Source organism: Ranitomeya variabilis, chromosome 5 (genome assembly GCF_051348905.1).
Source record: "Ranitomeya variabilis isolate aRanVar5 chromosome 5, aRanVar5.hap1, whole genome shotgun sequence".
Classification (NCBI taxonomy): domain Eukaryota; kingdom Metazoa; phylum Chordata; class Amphibia; order Anura; family Dendrobatidae; genus Ranitomeya; species Ranitomeya variabilis.
Window position 1 is genome coordinate 550,112,683 of NC_135236.1, and position 18,171 is coordinate 550,130,853.

At 43.6% G+C, this 18,171-nt stretch overlaps 1 protein-coding gene across 2 annotated transcripts in view; it reads left to right on the forward strand.

Annotated features, from left to right (window-relative positions):
• CPLX2 (complexin 2) overlaps positions 1-18,171 on the forward strand; it is a 307,927-nt gene that overhangs the window by 168,501 nt on the left and 121,255 nt on the right. Inside the window, exon 1 of one of the 2 annotated variants that reach the window (XM_077265891.1) lies at positions 7,565-7,719. The exons of the other annotated variant lie outside the window; for it this stretch is intronic. The gene's annotated coding sequence lies outside the window, so the exon portion shown is untranslated. Of the gene's footprint in view, positions 1-7,564; positions 7,720-18,171 lie in introns of those variants that run through there. 2 annotated transcript variants of the gene reach the window in all.

Consider the following 18,171-nt stretch of genomic DNA (forward strand, 5'->3'; position numbering starts at 1 on the left):
TGACAAACAATGGACCCCACAGTTTGTTACCCACTTTCGCAGAATTATGGGATAGGAAGCCTCAGATGACAGTCCTTCCTCCATCATTACTTTCAATTGTATCAGCATCGGGATGACGATTTTAGTTGAAAGTGCAATGTCGGAAGAAATGGCCAAATGTACTCAACCTGCAGGTCAGAATTGGCTCACGGGTAAGAGTTTGACATACGTTGTGTAGGTGTTCTTTGGTATTGACACTGCTGTAGGAGAGAAGTTATTTTCTACTGTTATTTTTTGACAGTGCTAGCAAATTCTATACTTCTTTGTGTTAGTTATGCTTCAATTATCACAGGGGCCCTGAATTTTTAACTATATGGGTAGCAAAATGTTGTAATGGCTGCGTAGATAGATAGATAGATAGATAGATAGATAGATAGATAGATAGATAGAGTGGAGACACAAGGGTCAGTGGGTGCTCTCGTCCACTGGCCCGAGATCGCATAGACCAGAGCTCATCTCACTGCATGCCTGCCCTCATTTTCCCATGGGCACACTACTCAGACATCACAGGGTAAGGGTAAAAGAGCGTGGCAATACTTTATTGAACCACTAAAAACAATAGTATATAGAACAGTCCCAGCAAAATACCCAATATGGCATATACTGGTGTGTGAGTGCGTGTGTGTTTTTGTCATATACTGGTGTGCGAATGTGTCTGTCATGTGTTATGTTTGTGTTATACACTAGTGTGTGAGTGTGTGTGTCATGTACAGCATGTGTGTATCATGTGTATGTTAGATGCTGGTGTGCAAATGTGTTGTGTGTGTATGTGTTATATACTCATGTGTGAGGTTGTCATGTATGTGTTTCATATATGAGTGTCATGTATGTGTGTATGTGTGGCAGTTGACTAGTGCTGCCAGTGCAGGCATAAGTGTAAATGTCTAGCAGCCTCTCTCGCTTTTCTTAGATTTAAATGTGGGAAGATTGGCATGCACTCAGTCAAGGTTTGAGTCAAAATTCTCGGATTCTGTCTATTCTTCTAGGTATTTCAAGGATCCATATTCTGCAGGTTGTTAGTTATATTTTATGTTATAATATGGTGTGTAAGTGTAATGCCTGCTGCAGCGCAGTAGCACACAACCTCCACCAGAGGGGTGTGGGTGAAGGAAAACAGGTACACTTACAGTGAAATCACAGAGCAGCAGGCAGGAGCCACTAGGTGGCGAAAAAGTAGTCAGACAAAGCCAGGTTAGCAACAGAGAGGGAATGAAGTACCAGAGGTCACAGCAATACACGCGGTCAGAAACAAGCCAAAGAAGTCAGAGTCGATAGGGAGCAGGAAAGCCAGAGACGCAAGACTGTCAAACAGGTCAGAGGACAAGCTGAGTCAAATACCAAGGGTCACAACATGGAGAGCGAGTACTACCATGGGCAAAATCACAGGGGAAAGCAGGAATGGGACCTAGGTAAATGGGCAGAGGGCATATCAGGGTGTAAATGGGGTCAGTTGCTCAAGCCAGAGACAGGAACTTTAACTGACACTGCTTGCAGGTAACAGCAGACTGAAATAGCCAGACAGATCCCAAAACGAGGCAAAGAAGATTAACCCCGCATGACCATCCCGGAGAGAGAATAATCAGAAACAAACCCCGGACTGGATCATGACAGCGAGTGTGTGTGTCATGTGTATTATGTTGTGTGTGTGTCATGAGTGTGTGATATGTTTATTATATACTGGTGTGTGTGTCATTTGTATGTTATATACCGGTTTGCGAGTGTGTGTGTCATGTGTATGTGAGTGCTATGTGTGTGTTTTATACCATTTTGCGAATGTATACGTCATGTGTATGTGTCTGTTATATATTCGTGTAAGAGTGTGTGTATCTTGCATGTATGTTATGTTTGTGTCATATACTGGTGTGCGAGTGGTTGTCATGTGTGTGTTATATACAAGTTTGTAAGTGTGTGTGCATTAAGTGTGTGTTATATACTGGTGTGAGAGTGTGTCCATCTTGTGTGTATGTTATGTGTGTGTTATATACTGGTGTGAGTGTATGTGTCATGTGTGTGCTACATACCGGTTTGCAAGTGTGTGCATCAAGTGTTTGTATTATATACTGGTGTGCAAGTGTGTGTATAATGTGAGTTATATATCAGTTTGCAAGTGTGTACGTCATGTGTGTGTGTTACATACTGGTATGTATGTTAGATGCGGGTGTGCGAGTGTGTGTCGTGTTATATACTGGTTTGCGTATGTGTGCGTCATGCGTGTTATATACACTGGTATGTGTGCGTGCATCATGTGTGTGTGCTACATACTGGCATGTGTGTGCATCATGTGTGTGTTATATACTGCTATGTGTGCATACGTCATGTGTGTGTTACATACTGGTATGTGTGATTGCGTGTGTGTGCGCGTCATGTGTGTGCGTGTTATATACTGGAATGCGAGTGTGTATGTTATGTGTGTGTTATATACTGGTGTGAGAGTATGTGTTGTGTATGTGTTATATACCGGTTTACAAGTGTGTGCACATCAAAATTTGTGTGTTATATACTGGTGTGCGAGTGTGTGCGTCTTGTGTGTGTTATATATTGCTAATGCTGTATGCGCGTTATATATTGATATGTGTGAAGGCCTCGTGTGTGCATGTTGTATATTGGTATGTGTGCGTGCCTCGTGTGTGCGTGTTATATATTGGTATGTGTGCATGCCTCGTGTGTGCATATTGTATACTGGTATGTGTGCGTGCCTCGTGTGTGCATGTTATATATTGGTATGTGTGCACGTTGTATATTGGTATGTGTGCGTGCCTCGTGTGTGCATGTTGTATATCGGTATGTGTGCGTGCCTCGTGTGTGCATGTTGTATATTGGTATGTGTGCATGCCTCGTGTGTGCATATTGTATATTGGTATGTGTGCGTGCCTCGTGTGTGCATGTTATATATTGGTATGTGTGCACGTTGTATATTGGTATGTGTGCGTGCCTCGTGTGTGCATATTGTATATTGGTATGTGTGCATGCCTCGTGTGTGCATGTTATATATTGGTATGTGTGCATGTTGTATATTGGTATGTGTGCGTGTCTCATGTGTGCATATTGTATATTGATATGTGTGCGTGCCTCGTGTGTGCATGTTATATATTGGTATGTGTGCATGTTGTATATTGGTATGTGTGCGTGCCTCGTGTGTGCATGTTGTATATTGGTATGTGTGCGTGCCTCGTGTGTGCATGTTGTATATTGGTATGTGTGCGTGCCTCGTGTGTGCGTGTTATATATTGGTATGTGTGCGTGCCTCGTGTGTGCATGTTATATATTGGTATGTGTGCACGTTGTATATTGGTATGTGTGCGTGCCTCATGTGTGCATATTGTATATTGGTATGTGTGCATACCTCGTGTGTGCATGTTATATATTGGTATGTGTGCATGTTGTATATTGGTATGTGTGCGTGCCTCATGTGTGCATATTGTATATTGGTATGTGTGCATGCCTCGTGTGTGCATGTTATATATTGGTATGTGTGCATGTTGTATATTGGTATGTGTGCGTGCCTAGTGTGTGCATGTTATATATTGGCATGTGTGCATGTTGTATATTGGTATGTGTGCGTGCCTCGTGTGTGCATGTTATATATTGGTATGTGTGCATGTTGTATATTGGTATGTGTGCGTGCCTCGTGTGTACATATTGTATATTGGTATGTGTGTGTGCCTCGTGTGTGCATGTTATATATTGGTATGTGTGCATGTTGTATATTGGTATGTGTGCGTGCCTCGTGTGTGCATGTTGTATATTGGTATGTGTGCGTGCCTCGTGTGTGCATGTTGTATATTGGTATGTGTGCGTGCCTCGTGTGTGCGTGTTATATATTGGTATGTGTGCGTGCCTCGTGTGTGCATGTTGTATATTGGTATGTGTGCGTGCCTCGTGTGTGCATGTTATATATTGGTATGTGTGCATGTTGTATATTGGTAATTGTGCGTGCCTCGTGTGTGCATGTTGTATATTGGTATGTGTGCATGCCTCGTGTGTGCATGTTGTATATTGGTATGTGTGCGTGCCTCGTGTGTGCGTGTTATATATTGGTATGTGTGCGTGCCTCGTGTGTGCATGTTGTATATTGGTATGTGTGCGTGCCTCGTGTGTGCGTGTTATATATTGGTATGTGTGCATGTTGTATATTGGTATGTGTGCGTGCCTCGTGTGTGCATGTTGTATATTGGTATGTGTGCATGCCTCGTGTGTGCATGTTGTATATTGGTATGTGTGCGTGCCTCGTGTGTGCGTGTTATATATTGGTGTGCGTGCCTCGTGTGTGCATGTTGTATATTGGTATGTGTGCGTGCCTCGTGTGTGCATGTTATATATTGGTATGTGTGCATGTTGTATATTGGTATGTGTGCGTGCCTCGTGTGTGCATGTTGTATATTGGTATGTGTGCGTGCATGTTGTATATTGGTATGTGTGCGTGCCTCGTGTGTGCGTGTTATATATTGGTATGTGTGCGTGCCTCGTGTGTGCATGTTATATATTGGTATGTGTGCGTGCCTCGTGTGTGCATGTTGTATATTGGTATGTGTGCGTGCCTCGTGTTATATATTGGTATGTGTGCTTGCCTCGTGTGTGCATGTTATATATTGGTATGTGTGCACGTTGTATATTGGTATGTGTGCGTGCCTCGTGTGTGCATGTTATATATTGGTATGTGTGCGTGCCTCGTGTGTGCATGTTATATATTGGTATGTGTGCGTGCCTCGTGTGTGCATGTTATATATTGGTATGTGTGCACGTTGTATATTGGTATGTGTGCTTGCCTCGTGTGTGCATGTTATATATTGGTACGTGTGCGTGCCTCGTGTGTGCATGTTATATATTGGTATGTGTGCGTGCCTCGTGTGTGCATGTTATATATTGGTATGTGTGCACGTTGTATATTGGTATGTGTGCTTGCCTCGTGTGTGCATGTTATATATTGGTACGTGTGCGTGCCTCGTGTGTGCATGTTATATATTGGTATGTGTGCGTGCCTCGTGTGTGCATGTTGTATATTGGTATGTGTGCGTGCCTCGTGTTATATATTGGTATGTGTGCGTGCCTCATGTGTGCATGTTATATATTGGTATGTGTGCACGTTGTATATTGGTATGTGTGCGTGCCTCGTGTGTGCATGTTATATATTGGTATGTGTGCGTGCCTCGTGTGTGCATGTTATATATTGGTATGTGTGCACGTTGTATATTGGTATGTGTGCTTGCCTCGTGTGTGCATGTTATATATTGGTATGTGTGCACGTTGTATATTGGTATGTGTGCGTGCCTCGTGTGTGCATGTTATATATTGGTATGTGTGCGTGCCTCGTGTGTGCATGTTATATATTGGTATGTGTGCACGTTGTATATTGGTATGTGTGCACGTTGTATATTGGTATGTGTGCGTGCCTCGTGTGTGCATGTTATATATTGGTATGTGTGCGTGCCTCGTGTGTGCATGTTGTATATTGGTATGTGTGCGTGCCTCGTGTTATATATTGGTATGTGTGCGTGCCTCGTGTGTGCATGTTATATATTGGTATGTGTGCGTGCCTCGTGTGTGCATGTTGTATATTGGTATGTGTGCGTGCCTCGTGTTATATATTGGTATGTGTGCGTGCCTCATGTGTGCATGTTATATATTGGTATGTGTGCACGTTGTATATTGGTATGTGTGCTTGCCTCGTGTGTGCATGTTATATATTGGTATGTGTGCACGTTGTATATTGGTATGTGTGCTTGCCTCGTGTGTGCATGTTATATATTGGTACGTGTGCGTGCCTCGTGTGTGCATGTTATATATTGGTATGTGTGCGTGCCTCGTGTGTGCATGTTATATATTGGTATGTGTGCACGTTGTATATTGGTATGTGTGCGTGCCTCGTGTGTGCGTGTTATATATTGGTATGTGTGCGTGCCTCGTGTGTGCATATTGTATATTGGTATGTGTGCTTGCCTCGTGTGTGCATGTTGTATATTGGTACGTGTGCGTGCCTCGTGTGTGCATGTTGTATATTGGTATGTGTGCGTGCCTCGTGTGTGCATGTTGTATATTGGTATGTGTGCGTGCCTCGTGTGTGCGTGTTATATATTGGTATGTGTGCGTGCCTCGTGTGTGCATGTTGTATATTGGTATGTGTGCGTGCCTCGTGTGTGCATGTTATATATTGGTATGTGTGCATGTTGTATATTGGTAATTGTGCGTGCCTCGTGTGTGCATGTTATATATTGGTATGTGTGCGTGCCTCGTGTGTGCATGTTGTATATTGGTATGTGTGCGTGCCTCGTGTGTGCATGTTGTATATTGGTATGTGTGCGTGCCTCGTGTGTGCATGTTATATATTGGTATGTGTGCATGTTGTATATTGGTAATTGTGCGTGCCTCGTGTGTGCATGTTGTATATTGGTATGTGTGCGTGCCTCGTGTGTGCATGTTGTATATTGGTATGTGTGCGTGCCTCGTGTGTGCGTGTTATATATTGGTATGTGTGCGTGCCTCGTGTGTGCATGTTGTATATTGGTATGTGTGCGTGCCTCGTGTGTGCATGTTATATATTGGTATGTGTGCATGTTGTATATTGGTAATTGTGCGTGCCTCGTGTGTGCATGTTATATATTGGTATGTGTGCGTGCCTCGTGTGTGCATGTTGTATATTGGTATGTGTGCGTGCCTCGTGTGTGCATGTTGTATATTGGTATGTGTGCGTGCCTCGTGTTATATATTGGTATGTGTGCTTGCCTCGTGTGTGCATGTTATATATTGGTATGTGTGCACGTTGTATATTGGTATGTGTGCGTGCCTCGTGTGTGCATGTTATATATTGGTACGTGTGCGTGCCTCGTGTGTGCATGTTATATATTGGTATGTGTGCGTGCCTCGTGTGTGCATATTGTATATTGGTATGTGTGCTTGCCTCGTGTGTGCATGTTATATATTGGTACGTGTGCGTGCTTGCGACCACATGAACACCAGAATAATTGAACTGTTGGATTCCCAAGGCTCCGATAGAGCATTGTCTGGCACGGTTACCTCAGGTGACTGGTGCAGTGAGCCTATGTCTGCAACATGCATAGTAACTAACAACCTGCAGACTATGGATGCTTGAAATGCCTCGAAGAACAAACAGAATCTGAGAATTGCGCCTGTAAATCTTAGGAAAACGAGGGCGGCTGCCGGGCACCTATGGCAATGGCTGCACTGGCAGCACCAGTCTGACATGTGAATGACTAATGCATGAACTTTTCTGCAGGAGGAGGCTGAGGACGCCGGGGTCTTCCGAGCCAGCCTGTGATTAATATTACTTTGCCCAATGAAGCAAAGATGACAGAAATAATGAAGTATCTCATTAGGACCCTTACAAGAAGGTCAGATGTGGGGTGGGTTCCCGGGGACACTGTCTTTAGAGCTTGTAGTCAAAATGCAAGGTCATTCCTCCCCCTCCTCAGCACAATCCCCCCAATTCCTGGGGCGCTTTTCCTGCTATAGTCACTGGTTTTGTGAAGGAGGCAGCTGATCACTATCAATCAATGCGGAGCACAGGCTAGTAATCAGGGAGGGGGAGGGGAGACACCAAGGGAAGGGAGTGACTGCTCCCAGGCAGCGAGCTCAGTCCACTGCTACCCTGTGCTGCAGGCAGGATCTCCCGGGGAATCACGCTCCACGGCAGAGCCACTCCACTCCACGAGCGCCGCCGTACAGGTTAGTGAGGAGCTATGAAGAGCTGCAGGGGGACGGAGCGGGCTGGGCAGCCTCCATGGTGGTGCTGGAAGGACAGCTCCCTGCTCACCGCTCTGATCATGGCAGGAAGAAGCGAACTTTCCTCTTAGCCAGCAGCCTAGTGCAGCCCTGTCATTAAGTTCTGTCAGCTCTGTAGACCGACCTGCAGTCCCATGCAACACCAGTTGCATCAAATGAATGAATATATATACATACACACACACACACTAACATATAAACACATCACACACATATATACACCTATACACACATATATACACACACACACACACACACACACACACACACACACACACACACACACACACACACACACACACACACACATATATATACACACATACACATATACACACACACATCACACAGACACACGCATCACACACACATCACACACATATATGTACACACATACACACACAGACATATATAAACACAGACACACACACATATACACATCACACATACATATATACACACACACATATATAAACACAGACACACATATATACACCTATACACACATATATACACACATACATACGCACGCATCTCACACACACACACATATATACACACATACATACACACATACACACACACACACATATATACACACACACATATATACACACACACACACACACACACACACATATATACACACTTCACACACACACACATCACATACACATATATATACACACACACACATACACACACACACATCACACACACATCACATACACATATATGTACACATCACACACACATCACACACACATCACACACACATATATATACACACACATACACACATCACACACACATATACACACATTTATACACACACACACACACACATATATATAAACACAGACACACACACACTTACTATAATCCTTCAGTGTTGTAGTGTCATGTAGGATGAGTACTAGGAATAATAAATCAGGCTTAGATTCTCCACCCAGACAACTTCCTCACCTGCATTAGAAGTGAAAAATGTAATTGTAGACATTATTCTCTCTGATTCTGGCACATTATTGCGAAGCCTAAAATAAAGCTGTGGGTTTTTTCTTACAAAGACAGGTGAGGAACAGGAGGAGATTATATTGTGGGCGAGTGCTACCTGCAATGAGGTGAGAAAGGACACAATGTAAGCAGATTATTATGTCAGCAAACAAGTGATATCCAGTAATTCTGACGCCAATATCCAATGCAGGGTGACACTTCATGAACTCTAATTCTGTATCATTCAGTAGGTGTAATCCTGCTCTCATCTGGAAACTTTTGCTGTCAGGTATGCCAATCCCCAGTGAGCCCTGGAAGGTGCCTGTCTTTCCCCCCTAGCACTGGCACAGTGGCATTCACACAGATGGCTAAAGGTAATCTGTCATTACACATAGTAAGGAAGGATATGGTGATGATGACCCAATGTCCAGATTATGGGTAGTGTTGGTGCTGGAGGTCAGGATTCACAGGTGTGATGTGTGTAACATAGTTATTCCCCATAGCATAGCCTTATTCTTTCCAAGTGATTTCCATGGCTTCACTACATACACCTGGGCATCCAGGAGAGATAATCCTACATAAGCACATGCTTATAGAGGGACCACTTATTGAGGGTCAAATAAGACTATTTTGTCATGCATACAAATATACTGACATTAATAAACTGATAATTTATTTACTCTAGTTATTGTGATTTCATATTACAATGATTGAGTTACTTTTTTTTTGGCGTTTCATTTATAGTCCTAATATATGATCCATTTTATAAAGCAACATGAATAAATGTCTTATCGCGTTACAAGAAATGCACTCGCTGCCGGAGCATGACATTCCAAAGAATGACGGTAATGCAATAGACATATCGGCATCATTTACCATTCTACATACGGTCATGTAAATAGGCCATATTTAAAGAATGTCCATGCTTTCCATCAAAACTGTCATTTTCCAATTCTAAAGTAGGAAACATAAACTTGCATCATCTACTTAGTGCAATACATATAGTATGGGGTGCATTAAGCTACAGGGCCTTCTACATTCAGCTTATAAAGCCCCACATGAAGTGTAGATTAGAAAAATGTAAGGATGAAAGCATAATAATATGATGATGGCTATTATTATTATTATAGCAAATTATTGCATGCTGTTTGCAGTTTGATGTCAAAGCAATAAACTGAATAATTGTGTGTGTATTAGGTATCTGGCTAAATTCCACACAACATCTGGAAATTGGAAACCTAAAGGGGTATTGCCATTATCTCAGCCCACTAGTCCCCCTGTGACACTTAGATTAAGGAGACTTACCGTAAGTGACTTTTAATCTTCAGAGATGCTATTTTGTCAATCACTGACCTTATTGTGTAAGAAGCAGTGGTGCTTTCCTAATATCTGGCCCTACGTGGACCTGACCTGTCCTTTTGCCTGGTCACTCGGAAAGCTTGGCCCCACTGATGATCACATGTAATTAGATCTGCCTCCTCCCTCCTATCAATGACCTAGGTGTCATCGGAGCCCACCATTTCCCTTGTATCTGGGATTCGTGACCTGGCAGTGATGGCCAAATATTGGGGTTACCTCGAGTGGAGTGGAGCCTGGCTATAATAGTCATATCATATGTAATGTGTACACTTGTATCTTTATCTTCTATTAAACGATTTATATGTTTTGATGCAAATATTTGTCTGTTTTCAAGTTACCTAGAGATGTTTATAAATAATGCATTAATCATTAATAATATTTGCTTAACTATATCAGCAGATGCCTTCTGGCATTTCCTTATCTTTAGGGCATATTATTCCCTATATTAACTGGCCCTGAGATACAGAACGCACCATCTCCCCCATTACTGAGCCGGGTGATTCAGATATCAAAGTCTTATATTGAAGACTATTTCTTTCAGCAGCAGGAAAAGAAAGACAGGGGATTTCATTTAAAGCAGAAAGGAATAGACTTGCTGCTTATCATGAAAGGGCAAACAGTACTGGAAATGCAAACGTTTGCCTACAGTACACACAGAAGAAATGTTTTGGTCAATTGACAGTTTAAAAATTATGGAAAAAAATTGGACTTTGAGCATTCTAGCCAAATAAACCGACATCGGAAAAATATTACGAAGTGCTTACTCAGAGATATCATTAAATGTTTTGGGGTTTTTTTGGAGTTTTTTTTTTTTTTTTTAAAGCAATGACTCGTTTTACACGCAGTGCATATATATCATCATAGTGGATATTGCTCCATCTAGCAGCAGACTGAGAAAAATGTGGCTGCTTTATTCCAAAAAGACCACATTGGGAGACCAGTGATGTTGTCACACTTATATGCTCAGCAGACTGGTCAATCCAAAATTTCCTCTTTTTATGTGCCATTCACAACTAATCAAAAATACATAAAACACATGAGGCAGTGACTTTGTTTCACAGGATGTTCCTCCTGGTTCAAGTACACATCATTCCTCATAACAAAATGTATATTCCTGCTGTTTGAGAAATCCGGGTGTCATTTTGTAATTGGTGCCAAATTGTAATAGCATATTTGGGATTTACCTTTCCAATATCAGCAATAGAAACCATGTATGTATTTACTATATAAGGCCCAGGCTTGGGGTGGACCAATTCAGTGGCTGGTGTTAACATGAGCACAAACGCACCACAATGTTGTCAAACAATCTGAAGGAAGAACCGGTCTAAAGCTGCCCATGCTCACTAAATGGCTGTCATCTGAACAAAGCAATGGGAGGACAATGTGATCAGTAGTCCAAAATCGGAAATGTGTGATCACCATGTCTCTTTCATCATCAGTCACCAACGACCCCATAAACATTAGACTGCCACCCGAACCCCGTGATGCCTTTAGTCAAATGGTTGAAACAACCTGACCAATCACTCCTGGAGGGGTTAAGACAATAGGCAGTAAAGGGCATTCTTTTGGAATGCATATTTGGTGGCATAACCCAAGTTTCAATTCTAGAGGATTGTCTATGATATTTACAAGTTGCTTGTTAGCATAATAAACAACAAATAAATTATGAGTGGCAAAAATGCTTTCCTCTGGACTAAACAAGGTGTCTTGTTTGTACATTCAGTTCTCCCTGTAGTCAAATGTTAAATTGTTTTGTGTCATTTCGGCTCCTAGGAGAGCAAACCTGTAGCTGCAATTTGCTGCCCTTAAAGGGAATCTGTCAGCAGTTTTTGCTATGTAATCGGAAAGCCACATAATATAAGGCAATATACCCTGATTCCAACAATGTATTACTTCCTGGACTGCCTGGTGTAGTTTTGATAAAATCCCTGTTTTATCTGTTGTAGATGTAGCAATGCCCAGAATTCTGAGCTGTGGATAACCCCACCCACACCACTGATGGGGGCGGGGGTTACACAGAATAGCTGGACTGCTGTGCACACTACACCTTGTCTGCACTGATAACTTCCTACTAAAACACTGCTTGTATTGTAGCTACAACACACAGCCTAGTTGTTATGATCGGGTGACCTTGGAGCCGCATGGGACTTTCTCAGGAGTAGGTGGAACCTGTACTGACCACAAACCCTAAACTGACACCGCAACTAGAAGTAGCCGTGGGGTGTACCTAACACATCCTAGATACCTCGACACAGCCGGAGGACTAAATACCCCTATAGATGGAAATGGGAATTCTATCTTGCCTCAGAGCAGAACCCCAAAGGATAGGCAGTCCCCCACAAATATTGACTGTGAGTATTAGAGGAAAAGACACACGCAGGCAGAAATCAGGATTTAGCAAAAGAGGCCACGCTAGCTGAATAGGAAAGGATAGGACAGAATACTAAGCGGTCGGTATTAAAACCCTAAAAATATCCACAGCAGATAATACAAAAATTCCACATCTAACTAAAGACATGGAATGTATATCTGCTTCTCCTGAGAATCCAACTTGACTGAAAATATCCAAACACAGTCTAAGCTGGACAAGAAAAAACCATGAATAGCACTGAATTGTAAAGCACACAGCATGTGTGCTGTAGAAACAACAACCAGACACTTATCTTTGCTGATTTGGCAGCAGGGCTGGAGGAACCAGACAGAGATGCAAAACCTCCAAGAACAATGGACAACTGGCAAGGGCTACTGAATCCTGCACACCTAAATATCCCAGTCAGAGCTGCAATCAGCAGGGACACCTGCCCAGGATTGCAACCCAGGGACAACTGCATTACTATCAACAACCACCGGAGGGAACCCAAGAGCAGAATTCACAACAGTACCCCCCCCCTTGAGGAGGGGTCACCGAACCCTCACCAGAGCCCCCAGGCCGATCAGGACGAGCCAGATGAAAGGCACGGACCAAATCAGCAGCATGGACATCAGAGGCAAAAACCCAAGAATTATCCTCCTGGCCATAACCCTTCCATTTGACAAGGTACTGAAGCCTCCGCCTCGAAAAGCGAGAATCCAAAATCTTCTCAACCACATACTCCAACTCCCCATCAACCAACACAGGGGCCGGAGGATCAACAGAGGGAACAACGGGCACCACATATTTCCGCAATAAAGATCTATGGAAGTCATTATGGATAGCAAAAGAAGCCGGAAGGGCCAATCGAAAAGACACCGGATTAATAATCTCAGAAATCCTATAAGGACCAATAAAGCGAGGCTTAAACTTAGGGGAAGAAACCTTCATAGGAACATGACGGGAAGACAACCAGACCAAATCCCCAACCCGAAGCCGGGAACCAACACACCGACGACGGTTAGCAAAACGTTGAGCCTCCTCCTGAGACAATACCAAATTGTCCACCACATGAGCCCAAATCTGCTGCAACCTGTCAACCACAGAATCCACACCAGGACAGTCAGAAGGCTCAACCTGCCCCAAAGAAAAATGAGGATGAAAACCAATATTACAAAAGAAGGGCGAAACCAAGGTAGCCGAACTAGCCCGATTATTAAGGGCAAACTCGGCCAATGGCAAGAAAGCCACCCAATCATCCTGATCAGCAGACACAAAGCATCGCAGATAAGTTTCTAAAGTCTGATTAGTTCGCTCGGTCTGGCCATTTGTCTGAGGATGAAATGCGGAAGAAAAAGACAAATCAATGCCCAGCCTAGCACAAAAGGCCCGCCAAAACCTAGAAACAAACTGGAGACCTCTGTCAGACACAATATTCTCTGGAATACCATGCAAACGAACCACATGCTGAAAAAACAATGGAACCAAATCAGAACAGGAAGGCAATTTAGGCAAAGGCACCAAATGGACCATCTTAGAGAACCGGTCACAAACAACCCAGATGACCGACATCTTCTGGGAAACCGGAAGATCAGAAATAAAATCCATAGAAATATGCGTCCAGGGCCTCTCAGGGACCGGCAAGGGCAAAAGTGACCCACTAGCACAGGAACAACAAGGCTTGGCCCACGCACAAGTCCCACAGGACTGCACAAAAGAACGCACATCACGTGACAAAGAAGGCCACCAAAAGTACCTACCAATCAATTCTCTGGTACCAAAAATACCAGGATGGCCAGCCATCACAGAACAATGAACCTCAGAAATCACTCTACTAGTCCATCTATCAGGAACAAACAGTTTCCCCACTGGACAGCGATCAGGTTTGTCAGCCTGAAATTCCTGAAGAACCCGTCGTAAATCAGGGGAAATGGCAGAAAGGACCACCTCTTTTTTCAGAATGCCGACCGGTTCAAGGACCTCAGGAGAATCAGGCAAAAAACTCCTAGAGAGGGCATCAGCCTTAATATTCTTAGAACCTGGAAGATACGAGACCACGAAATCAAAACGGGAAAAAAACAAGGACCATCGAGCCTGTCTAGGATTCAGCCGTCTGGCAGACTCGAGGTAAATCAGATGTTTATGATCGGTCAAGACCACAATACGGTGCTTAGCTCCCTCAAGCCAATGTTGCCACTCCTCAAACGCCCACTTCATAGCCAACAACTCCCAATTGCCGACATCATAATTGCGTTCAGCAGGCGAAAACTTACGGGAAAAAAAGGCACACGGTTTCATCAAGGAACCAACAGGATCCCTCTGAGACAAAACGGCCCCTGCCCCAATCTCTGAAGCATCAACCTCAACCTGAAACGGAAGAGAAACATCCGGTTGACGCAACACCGGGGCAGAAGTAAATCGGCGTTTAAGCTCCTGAAAGGCAGAGACAGCCGCAGAGAACCAATTCGTCACATCAGCGCCTTTCTTCGTCAAATCGGTCAAGGGTTTAACCACACTGGAGAAGTTAGCAATGAAACGGCGATAAAAATTAGCAAAGCCCAAAAATTTCTGAAGGCTCTTCACGCATGTGGGTTGAATCCAATCATGAATGGCCTGAACCTTAACCGGATCCATCTCTATAGATGAGGGAGAAAAAATGAAGCCCAAAAAAGAAACCTTCTGCACTCCAAAGAGACACTTAGACCCCTTCACAAACAGAGCATTATCACGAAGGATCTGAAATACCATCCTGACCTGTTTCACATGAGACTCCCAATCATCGGAAAAAATTAAAATGTCATCCAAATATACAATCATGAATTTATCAAGGTAAGTCCGGAAGATATCGTGCATGAAGGACTGAAAAACAGATGGAGCCTTAGAGAGCCCGAATGGCATCACAAGGTATTCAAAATGGCCTTCGGGCGTATTAAACGCAGTTTTCCATTCATCACCCTGCTTAATACGAATAAGATTATATGCCCCCCGAAGGTCAATTTTCGTAAACCAACTAGCCCCCTTAATCCTAGCAAGCAAATCGGAAAGCAGAGGTAAAGGGTATTGAAACTTGACCGTGATCTTATTCAAAAGGTGATAATCAATACAGGGTCTCAAGGAACCATCCTTCTTAGCAACAAAAAAAAATCCTGCTCCCAACGGTGAAGAAGATGGCCGAATATGCCCTTTCTCCAAAGACTCCTTAACATAACTCCGCATGGCGGTATGTTCAGGCACAGACAGGTTGAAAAGTCGGCCCTTAGGAAACTTACAGCCTGGAATCAAGTCAATAGCACAATCACAGTCCCTATGCGGTGGAAGGGAACTGGACTTGGGCTCATCAAATACATCCTGAAAATCAGACAAAAACTCTGGAATTTCAGAAGAGGAAGAAGAGGAGATTGACATCAAAGGAACGTCATTATGAACCCCCTGACATCCCCAACTAGTCACAGACATAGACTTCCAATCCAACACAGGATTATGTACCTGCAACCACGGAAAACCCAGCACGATAGCATCATGCAAATTATGCAACACCAGAAATCGACAATCTTCCTGATGGGCTGGCGCCATGCACATGGTCACCTGTGTCCAGAACTGGGGTTTATTTTTAGCCAAAGGTGTAGCATCGATGCCCCTTAAAGGAATAGGGTTCTGCAAAGACTGTAAGGGAAAACCACAATGCCTGGCAAACTCAAAGTCCATTAAGTTCAAAGCGGCGCCTGAATCCACAAACGCCATGACAGAAAACGATGACAATGAGCAAATCAAGGACACAGATAACAGAAATTTAGGTTGTACAGTACTGATGGTAAATGAACTAGCGATCCTCTTTGTACGCTTAGGGCAGACTGAAATGACATGAGAAGCATCGCCACAATAAAAACACAACCTGTTCTGACGTCTGAATCCCCGTTGTTCCGTTCTAGACAGAATCCTATCACACTGCATTGGCTCAGGCATCTGCTCTGAGGACAACACCACAGCGCGCACAGTTCTGCGCTCCCACAAGCGCCGATCAATCTGAATGGCCAGAGACATAGAATCACTCAGACCGAAAGGCGTGGGAACCCCCACCATGACATCTTTATCGGATTCAGAAAGACCCTTTCTGAAAATTGCCGCCAAAGCATCATCATTCCATTTGGTCAACACAGACCATTTTCTAAATTTCTGACAATACAATTCTGCCGCTTCTTGGCCCTGAGACAGGACCAACAAGGTCTTCTCCGCTTGATCCACAGAATTTGGTTCATCATATAATAATCCTAAAGCCTGAAAAAAGGCGTCTACATTAAGCAAGGCCAGATTCCCAGATTCCAGGGAAAATGCCCAATCCTGAGGATCGCCACGCAGCAGGGAGATGACAATTTTAACCTGCTGAATGAAATCACCAGAGGATCGAGGTCTCAGAGCAAAAAACAGTTTACAGTTGTTTTTAAAACTCAAAAATTTGGACCTGTCCCCAAAAAACAAATCAGGAGTAGGAATCTTAGGCTCTAAAACTGGAGTCTGAACAATATAATCAGAAATACTCTGTACCCTAGCAGCAAGCTGGTATACACGAGAAGCTAATTCCTGAACATCCATACTAGCACAAGACTCCTCAGTCACCCAGAGAAAAAGAGGGAAGAAAAGACAAAGCAGGCTACAGAAAAAAAAATGGCTCAACACCTTTCTTCCCTTCTTCTGAGATGCATTTAACTCATTACTGGCCAGTTGTACTGTTATGATCTGGTGACCTTGGAGCCGCATGGGACTTTCTCAGGAGTAGGTGGAACCTGTACTGACCGCAAACCCTAAACTGACACCGCAACTAGAAGTAGCCGTGGGGTGTACCTAACACATCCTAGACACCTCGACACAGCCGGAGGACTAAATACCCCTATAGATGGAAATGGGAATTCTATCTTGCCTCAGAGCAGAACCCCAAAGGATAGGCAGCCCCCCACAAATATTGACTGTGAGTATTAGAGGAAAAGACACACGCAGGCAGAAATAAGGATTTAGCAAAAGAGGCCACGCTAGCTGAATAGGAAAGGATAGGACAGAATACTAAGCGGTCAGTACTAAAACCCTAAAAATATCCACAGCAGATAATACAAAAATTCCACATCTAACTAAAGACATGGAATGTATATCTTCTTCTCCTGAGAATCCAACTTGACTGAAAATATCCAAACACAGTCTAAGCTGGACAAGAAAAAACCATGAATAGCACTGAATTGTAAAGCACACAGCATGTGTGCTGTAGAAACAACAACCAGACACTTATCTTTGCTGATTTGGCAGCAGGGCTGGAGGAACCAGACAGAGATGCAAAACCTCCAAGAACAATGAACAACTGGCAAGGGCTAATGAATCCTGCACACCTAAATATCCCAGTCAGAGCTGCAATCAGCAGGGACACCTGCCCAGGATTGCAACCCAGGGACAACTGCATTACTATCAACAACCACCGGAGGGAACCCAAGAGCAGAATTCACAACACTAGTACTTGAAACATCCCTGGAATCAGATTCACTTGCCTTATATTATGCTGCTCTCCGATTAGACAGCAAAAACCTGCTGACAGATTTCCTTTAACCATTTCACGACATGCGCCGTACATGTACTGCGCATGCCGTGAATCCCCCTTTGATGTGGGCTCCGGCACTGAGCCCACATCAAAGTCGCGACATGTCAGCTGTTTT